This window comes from Amblyomma maculatum, chromosome 3 (genome assembly GCF_055883805.1).
Source record: "Amblyomma maculatum isolate TAMU_Amacu chromosome 3, ASM5588380v1, whole genome shotgun sequence".
Lineage (NCBI taxonomy): Eukaryota > Metazoa > Arthropoda > Arachnida > Ixodida > Ixodidae > Amblyomma > Amblyomma maculatum.
This window is the reverse complement of record NC_139346.1, coordinates 205,285,760-205,297,313: the sequence shown is the minus strand read 5'-3', so window position 1 is coordinate 205,297,313 and position 11,554 is coordinate 205,285,760.

The following is an 11,554-nucleotide window of genomic DNA, read 5'->3' as shown; positions in this document are numbered from 1 at the left end:
ATGACAATCGACTTAGAGATTGTACGGGTCACAGCATCGGATGAAGAAAAGAGCGGCGCGAATATGATATATTTTTCTCCCTTATAAAACTAGTACTGTACATTTTTGTATCACTTGAAACTATCGTCTCCACCTTGGTGTACCGTTTATTTCTCCCTTCCGCTAGGGACCGTGGCACCGACCCTTCAAAGACCGAACCAGTCAGACATATCCCGATATCCATCAGAATTCTCGTGGCCTCGTCGCGTTCATCTGTTATCGTTATACGGCGCCTGCATCGGGCCTTTGGAGAGCGATTGTCGAAGCCTCTCGGGACCGCATTCCCTGCCAGCATTCACGGCAAGTCCCGGAAGAAGAACGCGGCGCTACGAGCCTTGTCTCTCTTCTTCGATGAGCTGCACTCCATGGTGGCTTCCTCAGCTGCGGCCACGTCTCCATGCGTGCCTTTCCGGTCGTGTTTGAACATCCGTAAAAGGGAGAATAAAACAGCCAAGCCCCTGACTACGGAGCTCTTGCACGCTGAAGTAGGTGCATCGACTAGCGCGTCTTTAATACGAGAAAGAGCTGCTCGCAGACGAAAGCATCTTTGCCGCAAAAAAATAAAAAAATAAAATAAAAAAAAATAAATAAATAAAAAAAAATAAAGATGCATACCAGCTCAAGTAGTAGGAGCGACGCTGGAAATGATACGTAAGAGGTTCGAGGCAGCTGCGCGCGCGCACACACATACAAGCAAACATTGGAGTCGCAGAACTTGCCTGAGCGAATCGTTTTCAAAGCCATATTAGAAAAGAAGAAAAAAAAAAGGGGGAGGGGGGGGGGAAGGGAACTGCAAAGCCTAAAACAGGAGCCGATTGGTCTATGTACAAAAAGAAAAATAAATCGAAGGGTAGACGCATAAAAAATTTGAAAATCACAAAATCCGTCCCTCTCACGGAGGAAATATTTTTCATTGTTTTCATCCATTTTATGGAGATCCTGATTTGGAAAGCCAAACCAGCCTAAGGCGCAGGATGAGATTAAAAAAAAAAAGCTTTCCGTAAATCTCAATTTTCAGTCATATGAAAGTATTTTGTACTCTGATAGTAGCTACATGCGGGCGGAGGTACTCACGCTAGGAACTCTGCCTGTCTTTTGCTGAAATCTTTTTGCTGTACAGCACCGCGCATTTTATTGTGCACAGATGCATACTGTAAAAAAGAAAAAAAAAAAAACCTCGTGAGTCCTGGTCCAAAACGTAGGGGCCTATAGGAAACGAAATGGGCATGGTAATATATGTCTTGGAAGATAAAAGCGGGCATCAAAAAACAAAACAAAAGAAGCTTTTCCGGCATTCTGCTGTGCGCATATGCTACAGTTTAGAGACTCAAAGGCAAAATAGAAAACAAAGCGCAGGTGTGAAAAACAGTTTGACAAAGGTTGTAGTACCATGTGAGAGCACAACGCGTAATGACATACAAGGTTAAAAAGGAGGGAGGCAGCATCTACTGAAGCAGATGTTATTGTGAAACGCGCCACGCAGAGGTTTCTTGTCTCAGTGCTGTGCTTCTGTGTGAAAAAGAATTCGAACGCCTTATAAATCGAGCACGTTTCAAAAACACACAGAAAAACGGTTGCTACAAACCAAAGCTCTGTGGCGGCTATATATAAAGAACGGCGTTGAACATCGCCGCTACGCCATCCCCTGTCGAGCTAATACGATATAAACGTAACATAAAGGAGATAAACCTGTACAGAGCTCCCCGGTACAATAAAAAAAATTAAGGAATACAACCAAGTCAGTCAAGTAGAAAATACTGAGAGGGGTTGCACCGAATGCCGAGGCCTAGGGATGCAGTCCCTATACCAGGGAACAGATGCGGCAGAAAAGAAGCGAGCGATAGCGACTGGAAGTCGGCGCACACGTCTGTCCCGCGTTTCGTGACATTTCGACTATCCCTTCTTGCATCCCACCTACTCGATAGTAGTGCGCCGCACCCTTCCGTGGAATTGAGCGTTCACCTCGTGTTGCGTATAGGCTCCGTCGCCGGTCCCCCCGCTTTGCGTTTTAGGAGCACCGCTTTCTTGCCCCCTCGTCTTCGTCGTCGTGCGCGTGCATCTCGATTTTGGTGGTGCGCGGTGCTAACCTTCCTTTTACTTCTTCGGCGTATTATACTCTCGTTCGAGCATTTCCGCATGCCCAGCAGCTTCACAGGAGGAGGCACCGGAGGGGCGTCGTGTTTTCCGTGAGCATAGATTCAGAAGGTAAAAGAAGGTAAAAGAAGAAAAGAAACATTACGTTAGGGTCGGGAAGGTGGGACAAGTTGGTGATGTATACTGCATTTTATATTAATGCATTAGAAGGGTCATGCTGCGGAGGACGTAGTGTAATAAGTTTGCGTGAGGTGGAACCATACCAAGACTACCCGATAGCAACGCAAAGCTGCCATAGGCTACGCAGGCAAAGGATGAGGGGGTTATATATGTATACGAAAGCACAGGTGTGCCCCTGGCAGGTGGTGGTTGACGAGTGAAAAGGTTGGAAATTGATCGCCCGGCGGGCTATGTGACGTCACTAGACCACGTTACGGGGCAAGAACTGCCAACTCGGGCAGATACTTCGACATGGGAGGATGAGATGGCAATCTATCCCACCCGGGGTCATGGATTCCGTTTGGGACACACTACTCCTAAACCGCGCAGGCGCGCTTTCCTGGTTTGATTAAGCCGGGCTTTACATCGATGTCGGGTTGTCTTAATCCACATAATGTGTGAGTGGGACCCGGTGTACCTAGTTTACAGCGGATACAGAGCCGGACGAAGATGTACCGGTGCAAACATGCCTCTCCTAGTTGCCCTCAGTTACAACTGCACATTATAGTTGCGAAGACCTGAAAGAAACAGTGAAACTAAAAAAAAAAAAAAATGTTTTCATTGTTTGTTTTTTTTTTTTTCAGCGTAAAAGAAAGTGAAACAAAAAAATCCTTAAAATTTTCGAATGCAATTTTAAGGCTTTATGACTGCTTGCTTTCAGTTTAGATTTATTGCTTTGTCCTACAAACTTCTACAGAATGCCTCGAGGAGTTAGTGCTGATAAATTGTCATTCTTGTATTTAGGTTTTTACGGAGTTTAACGTCCCAAAGCTACATTGGCTATGAGAGATGTCGCAAAGGAGAGCTCGAATAATTTCAATTACAGGATATTATATTACGTGCACTAGTTTCGACAGCGCGGGGATACTTTGTGCCTCGCTTACACCGAAACTGGGTCACTCGGCTTAGTAGTTGAGGGCCCATGTCATCGTCTGTTAAGACAGCTTTTTTCAAACCTTCGTGCTAAGAGAAGGTGAGCTGAAGGCAGGTCCCGCGGATGTGTGAGGCTGAACACAAGTCAGATTAAGTGCATTACCTCACGGCTTCAGTTGAATAAAGCCCTCGACTTAACGTGCTGGCGCGCGATTGACCCGGCACAAAACCACATACTTCTGTCAACTTAAGCTGCTCTATTCGCCTTTAAGGTTTCTAGCGGGCGACATTAGTTGCTGCATTGGTTTTTTTCGTGACCTATACAATAATTATATGCGACATGCAATCGCGCTGCCATCAAATGAATTCAAGAACAATCAGACACAATCTTTAACTTACACGGCTGCGCAGTTTTGCCATGAGCATTTTCGCGAAGTAAAATGACAAAGACAGTAAAAGTGCATGAGTGTCGATTAGTGTTCTATATTGCTGCAAACATTGCGAGAAGTTCTACTTTGGCTTAATGTCTCGAGGCACCTCGTGTGTGCATGAAAGGACCACTGGTGAAAAAACACGAGCAGTATGCAAGTACTGTAACGCTGAGCGTGAATTTTTCAGTGCAACGCATTTGAAGGGTATTTTCCGTCGTGTTTGTCGGGGCATTTGCTATCATCAAGGAAATGAAACAAATGCCAAGCAACTGGATTGTTTCTCAGTGTAGTCGTGAACTCAAACAAGTCGGTACTTTGCAGAGGCGAAGAACTGAAAAGAAGGCGTTTATGTCGGGTGACGTCATGATGCAGGTTGTATTTAATGTGCAATTGTGTCAATAAATCATCAGTTGAAAGTTAGCGCTCGTGTTGTCTACATCTCTCTCGTCCTTGTTCATATGCGCTAGAACGTGTCTGCAATGCACCAACTCGCCCAACAATCTGTGCTCTTGAACCACCACCACCACCACCACCAGAAATGAACAAGGTGGCTTGAACGGTCAGAAGCAACAACCACAACACATCTACACAGCTTTGTGTGCGACTGGAGTATAGCCTTTGGTATATAGAAGGGTGTGATTGCCGAGAAAAAAAAAAAAAACGCCAAGAAAGGAAGTCGCGATCTGTTAATACAGTAAATATGAGACGGCTGGAGTGTGGAACCTGACGTCAAGGATATATATAGCCCTTTTGCGAGAAATGAGCTCGCTGTCGTTTCCGAGGAGAGTTCACGAGGTCCCTCTTCCATGGAAGGAAAGAGCGGAACGAGGTCGACGCAAGAACCATGCGATAACAAAAAGGGAGATGGGAGAGACAGTTCGTCGATTCCGATAACACATTATTTATGCCAGCGTGCGTTCTCTTCGGCTCGACTATATAGCGCTCGTAACGGCAAAATTGAAAAAAAAAAAAAAAAAAAAAAAAAACTCAGGCTTTCCTTTGAGCTCTGTTTTCCACCCGACGTTCCTACAGTGCTCTTTTCGCTTTGCACCGAACCGTGTAATCCGAGCTGTGCCCTCCATGCTTCAGTTAAAAAACATGTCGGGTTGCCTTTAGCCGTATATTTCGCAAATTCCAGAGTATAGTATGTCGTCCGGCTCCTGTTTCCGTATTGAGAGGCTCAGAGTGCTCCAAAGCTCTCCTTGGTCCTGCAAACTAACTGCAAATAAAAGAAAATAAAAGAAAAGAAAGGAGAATCGTGTTTTGCGCCTGCAGTGTTTGTTACGAAGCAAGCCTAAAACAAAACCGAATCTACCTAAGAGCCAGAATGGAAAGAGCGCGGAATGCGATTTCGATTGTCTCTCTACGGGGAGTACCTTCCTGATGCCGTAGGCGGAGCTGCTTTCCGGAACTAAGATAATACCTTATTTGAGACGGGGGCCACCGCGAAGAATGACTGAAAGGTTAGGAAACATTTGTTTCCCTGCATCTCTGCCTCACAGTGGTGGAGAATACGGGGAAACCAAAGCGGGGGAAACTGTAAACAGCCCAGTCCTCACGGCGGTCTTCATACCGCTGCTGAAAGTTAGTCAATCAAGCAGCAATGGAACCAAGAACGAAGCTGACAAGGTATTATCGATAGGATATCATAGTCATGATTAACCTCTACGTCCACTGCAGGGTGAAGGCTTTAAGTCCTTTCTCTCCGCTAACTTGTCCTGTGGCACCTAATTCCCGCAAAACAGTTTTACCTCGTCTGCGCACATGACTGTGGCCGCCTTATGGTATGTTTGCTTTTTATTGGACTCCATTTAATTACCCTAAAAGTTTATGCTCTCCCTGTGTTTTGCTCATCCTCACTTTTGCATTGGATGTGCGACAACTAAAGGAGATAAGTGAGCGCACGAGTATTGATAATACAAAATTGTAAAGGAGGAACTACCTGTACACGATCATTGTTGGCACCTTGAGTAATAAAATTGAGCGCGGTAAGAGGAGTGTGCAAAGGAAAATGCAAATATGAAGGTTTTATATATATATATATATATATATATATATATATATATATATATATATATATATATATATATATATATATACTAAGAAAGTGCAGCTAGGTTGTGCAGGCCACAAGAAACTGCGAACTGCCTATTTCTTCTGGCTTGGTCAGAGCAGAGGACGGGCATTTAAGGGAGGACGACACAAAAAGTAGTGAGACATCCAAATGCTCAGCGTAGACTCAACCTGAACAATCCCATTTTCGCCCAAGGGTGCCTCCAGTTGTGATCTGAATTCTCGAATGTCTTTGAGAAGGAAAGCTTGTATTCGGTTGTATCTAGTCTCATAATGCGCCGCTTCTTAGCTGGAATTATTCTACGCTTTCAACTAAGCGAAGTCAAAGAGGTCAGAGCAGTTGCCTGCATGATAAACAAGGAAGAACACTCCGAATACAGTGGGCTGTGGACGTTTTACAAAGCTGGCTGCGGGTGGCGCCTTCTCGGACAGAGAGAGAAAGAGAGGTTTGATTTTGGGGTTTAACGTCCTAAGCGACTCGCCGTAGTGGAGGGCTCCAGAAATTTCAACCACCTGGGGTTGGTTAACGGATAGTGATATCGCACAGCACACGGGCGCCTAGCTTTTTCCTCCAGCCGCCGATAAAACTTTATTGTCCATTTTTACAGACTGCAAGCCCGGACCAGCCATGGCCTCATTGCACTCGATCCCTGGCAGTCCATGTCGCTACAACACATCCGATGCCCGCGTGGTGGCGGTCTTCTGCCGGTGCGGGAGCCTTAGGTGTGGGTCCGTCGCGAGCAGTGAGGCCTCCCATTTCTCCCAGGTGGAGCGCTGCGAGCCCGACGGGGGAGGATCAGCAGTGCACACCATGAGTATATGTGCTGGGTAGCAGTTGAATAGGAGCACACAGAACAGGATGGGGTGAAGGAAGCCGGATTCATGCGGGGTAGTAGGAAAGGGAGAGGGGGGAGGGGGGGGGGGTAAGGAGCGTTCTAATATGTTGACGGTGCCACATGATTTGGTGGGGGATGATGAAGGATGAAATCCCTGCGTCAGATGACCTTTACGAATGGCAGCAGTATATCTAACGCTCTGGCCATCCTGGCTAAGGAACTTTGATGCAGCGGTGACAGCCTTTCTGTGTGGTAACTCATTTCCGATAGGAAAAACATTGCACTGCGCGCAAATATAAAATTCCGTCAATACGACGTTTTTATTTTTGTTTGCATCGACGAGAGAAGAGAATGGGAAGAAAGTAAACAACTGCTCGATCGGTTCCGAGCATGAGGCACTTGTGTTCCGGCCCCCAAACAACACTCTTTCGGGATAAGGGTGTCAACGCCTGCGCCAGAAAGAGCGAAAATAATGATCAAGCGACTGCCGTTTCTGCTGCTGTTGCGACGACCTTTCAGATATATGGGGTATTCATATACGTAGAGGAAAATAGCGCAGGAGACGGGACAAGGAAGGAGACACAACACGAGTGTAGTGCTATTTTCCTCTAGCATGATCAGTCACCAACTCGCCCAGCAACACATTTTCTTTCATATACGTCTTGGTCGTCGACTTCTGCTGTGTGTCGCCCGCCGCCTCCAACAAACTCCGGCGCGCATTCCAGGCGCAGACGAGAAAGCTATATGAACTTGCTTGCTCAACAAAAGCTGACACCTGAGAAAAAAAAAAAAAAAAACATCACCAAAAGCGGGGAGAACTCCAGAGCTTGCGGAGAAACACAAAGCCGCCGGGCGAAGAGAATCAGACGGCGCAGAAGTGTGTACGGACAGCTAGAGTCGGAAAAAGACAGATAAAGGTTGGCGGGAAAGAAAGCAGGAGAAAAAGGGTTGATGAGGCAGTCGCGAGAAGGCTTGTTGGCGAGTCTCTCTGGGGCAAGAGCAGACGATTATGTTCGCCATTTGTCTTTCGGGCAGCCACTCGGCCAGGATCTAGCGCCGACATCAATCACGTCGCTAGAGCGTTGTCCAGGGGGACGCGGTACGTGCTTTGGAAGCGGCTCGCAAATTTAATGGGGCCGGCGGACGCGAGAAGGCGGGTTGCACGTGGCGTGATTTTCGTGAAACGGACACGCCGTGTCCACCGCCCCTCATCCTTTCTCTGGCGTTCACCACGCCCTTTCTCCCGATTTCCATGAACGAGCGACAGGGTCCGGAAAGGGTACGCGGTCAGCGCGACGCGGCCAGGGCAAAGAAAAACAAAAGTTGAGATGGTGTTAGTGTTATCGTTCTTTGATGCAGCGGGCGAGACCCGAAAGCGTCAGTGGATAGTTTAACGTGATATGGAATCGCCATTCGTCACATGGCGTCGCGATCGCCTTTCCGTTGAGAGGAGACTGCGCTATGCCTGCTTGTGTATGCTAGCCACGCTCCACCTTCGCTCGATGGCCGTCACTGCACTCCTGGAACGCCTCGTGACGCACTGATACCCACTAAGCTAGCTAGTATATTTTCTGAATATGCGCAACATGGTTTTCTTGACATTATTTTTGTCTCAAGATACTTAGAAAAAAAAAATTGGTGGTGGCTTATCTTAGTTAAGCCTGAATATCAGAAGCAAAAACTTTCGGCGATGCCATGTCTTAGCTTGTGGTTCCTTGGCGTAGTTGTGGCTTACCTTGTTGTTCACGGTTGCACCTTATAGATATTCCATGGTTTATCATCACGGTGAAACATTGATTACAGCCGTACATCAAATAAGATAAGCGCGCGGCACCGGCTAAAGGTGAACCGGCGGAGTCGCGGCGGCGGTAGTGGCGGCAGCCGCGGCTCCGACCACCGGCGCCTCTCCTGTAACGTCACGTGGTTTGCGCATCCGCAGCTGTGGTTTTTTCTAGCGACGGAGCACACGCGAGACTCAGAGTTGGCTAGCTTGGAGAAGCTTTTCGCTTAAAAAAACTCGCCAAAATGAGTATTAGAGGACTTCACCTTGCGAATGCAAGTGACCGTTCAAAGAACGCTCTTTATAACAGCGGAGAGCAAGTAGGCGCTCTCTCACAACAGCGGTGCGTAACTTGCGCCTAAAAATACGTAGAATGACATGCGTTTCTTTTTTTCGCAAAATGAATAGAAATCATAAGAATCACATGATATGGTGGAAATAAGTAATTCCGCCTTCAGGGTTGCACGTTATGACGTTAATGACTTTCTTCAGGGGCGCGGTCGTCTTTTCCTATCAGTTCGCAGGCATGGGCTTTGTTTTTAGTTTTACTACAAGAACATTAGAATCCTTGTTTGCCTTGAAATGCGGCTTCTTTCAAAAAGTGGCGTTATCCTCAATAAGTGACATCATATAAACACGTCCCAACAAAACGTGCCAGCAGTGTCTACCTGAGTTGTGCAACATATTATTTCGGGGGATGCCTTAAATACAATCATAGCTTATTGATATGCTCAGTAGGCTGCAGTTTTCTAGCGATTACTTAAATAAAGGCTTTTTGTCAGATGCCAAGAGTTGCGATTGATACTGCCGTTGTTGATTGAGAGCTAGCATAAAATATTGTGCACGAAATTATTATGCAACTTTAAAATGTGACATTAAACTGGGCCCCAGAATCACCAAATCAGCAAAATCAGCTTGTAACACATGTAAACATCTCAGCTGAGGCCTTTTTTGCTTTACGAATAGTAATCAGAATTATTCCAAGAGCATATTTCTCTGCGCCTTTAAGAATGGTCTCTAAAAAGTGATATATTTTTTAAATGCAGAGGCATCATCAATTATTCTTCTTATCAGAGTTCGCGGTTCCCCGCGGCTTTATTGCGATCAAGGGTCATGATTCTTAATTTTCTTTTCCTCCTTTTTACTTGGTTCGAGCAACAACAGAAATGCGATAACGCCCTTCCTTATCTCGAATTTTACGTGTGCCTTTGTACAGCTGCTTCTTTTTTGCATAATTCAAAAAAAAAAGTGAGGCCGCTCCATTAATCTCCGTTCGTAGCACACAAAGCCGATTGCCAAAGCACTGCGGCTTTCCTTTTCAAGGATTGGCTCCGGTCCAATCGTTGTTCCGTGGATCCTGTGTGGCCCCATTCCGTGTTTCCGACAAAGATAACACTCGGGTCCCTCATTTGAATTACTCCGTAAAATTCCAAAACAAGTCGGAATAAATTAACAGCGTTGAATGCGCAACGGTAGGCTCTCAGGAGGTTCGGTGGCAAATGATAAGCGGAAGAGTATTTTGGGATTATTTCAAAGCAATTCATAATAATAGCTTACGCTCAATTCGCGAGCGAACACACAAAACGCGCGCAGTCAAATAACAGCAGCAATAATTATAACTTCAAGAAAATTTATTGGCATTCGGAACGATACAACAGATTGTAGACTATTACAGTAAAACAATCTTCAGTACATCTGCAGTTTGTCAAATGCCAACTACTGAAATATATCACTCTGTGAAGCCTCTTTCATGCTGCTACTTCGTGGAATAAGTTATGCATACATAGTGAAAAATAGCACGAGCCGAAACCGCTGAAACAAAATGTGCTGATGATTGTAAAAATGCGCGCCCAAGCAAGAATATGCAGCGATGAAACAGAGTTAAATGTAATTTATCCACTTAGTTATCTGCTTCTTCACACCCTGGCAGTTGTATAACAGCCTTGGGATTTTCGATGGCGAAAAAACATAAAGGATTAAGGCAGGCACTAGGTTCCTCGTGAAGTCTATTGTACCTACTGTCACGCTTTCTTAGGTCTATATTTCAGCGCACAGTCATTAAAAAATCTGGCAACGAATTATCTTGGGAAACTTCGATGTTACCACAATGTAAATGATAGCAGACTCCTTTGTCTTAAGCGAGGGAAGCAAATGTCTATTTTTCATACCCTCAAGCGGTGTGGCATTACAGAGAGCAATGTGGAAAGAAAACAAACAAACAATGTTTCGCGAAATTGGCACCTTACCTTATCTGTTATCTGATGTGCGCATCTTCAACGCATCGTATTCAGTAAAAAAAAAAAAAAAAGAAAAAAAAGCAGCCGTTCCAAATTGGGCCCTCTACAGCGATTTTGTTGATTTTAGCTCATACTAGAAGCACATTTCAGGAACATTGTCGCCTGATGTCTACAGATAAGTGCAGACAAGTACTGCGATAAAAGTGTGAAAGGGTTGCTTTGCTTAGCGAGAGAAATAGCCCGAAAATTGATTAACTCACATCTTCGCTGAGACATTTCGCTGCGAGGCACAAAGTACTGGCTATAATACTAGTCATCAACAGCATAACAGGACCGCCGCACATTTGTGGTCGAGAAACAACAGTAAGCAACCATGACACTGTGCCTCTCTTCAGAGTCCGAAGAGGCAAACAAAAATAAATGCAAGGCATATAAAATTAAAGCAGGCAACAGCGTAAGAACGTATTCTGTCTAATGCTCGAAAACTGGACAGCAATATATATACATGTCAGGATTTATTACTTTGGTAAGAGTACGTAAGTAAAGCGTAGCACAATATTTAATGGAAGAAATGTAGACGTACTTTATTGCTAATTAGCATCTTGTGCGCAGTCACCAAGAAAAAGATGGCGCCATTCGCAACACGAATCGTAACACGCCGCTTAAAATGAGTGGAGGAAAGTCTTCAGAAATTCTATCTAATTATTACACAGCTGGCGGCCTTTATTGCTCTTTTGAAGCCGCCATAAATGGTGGCGTTAAAAATGACGCCCACGATTCCGAAGCATGATACGAAATTACTACATAACAATGTACCTGAAACACTTAAATACAGATGTTGACTTTCTCTGGGCACTACGACTATACAGTGCAAAATGATTATATAGTAAAAGGGTGATATTTTTCTACTGAGATCTGCGTCAACAACTACTACACTCATTATCCAAACCGAGAGCCAACAAACTCTAGATA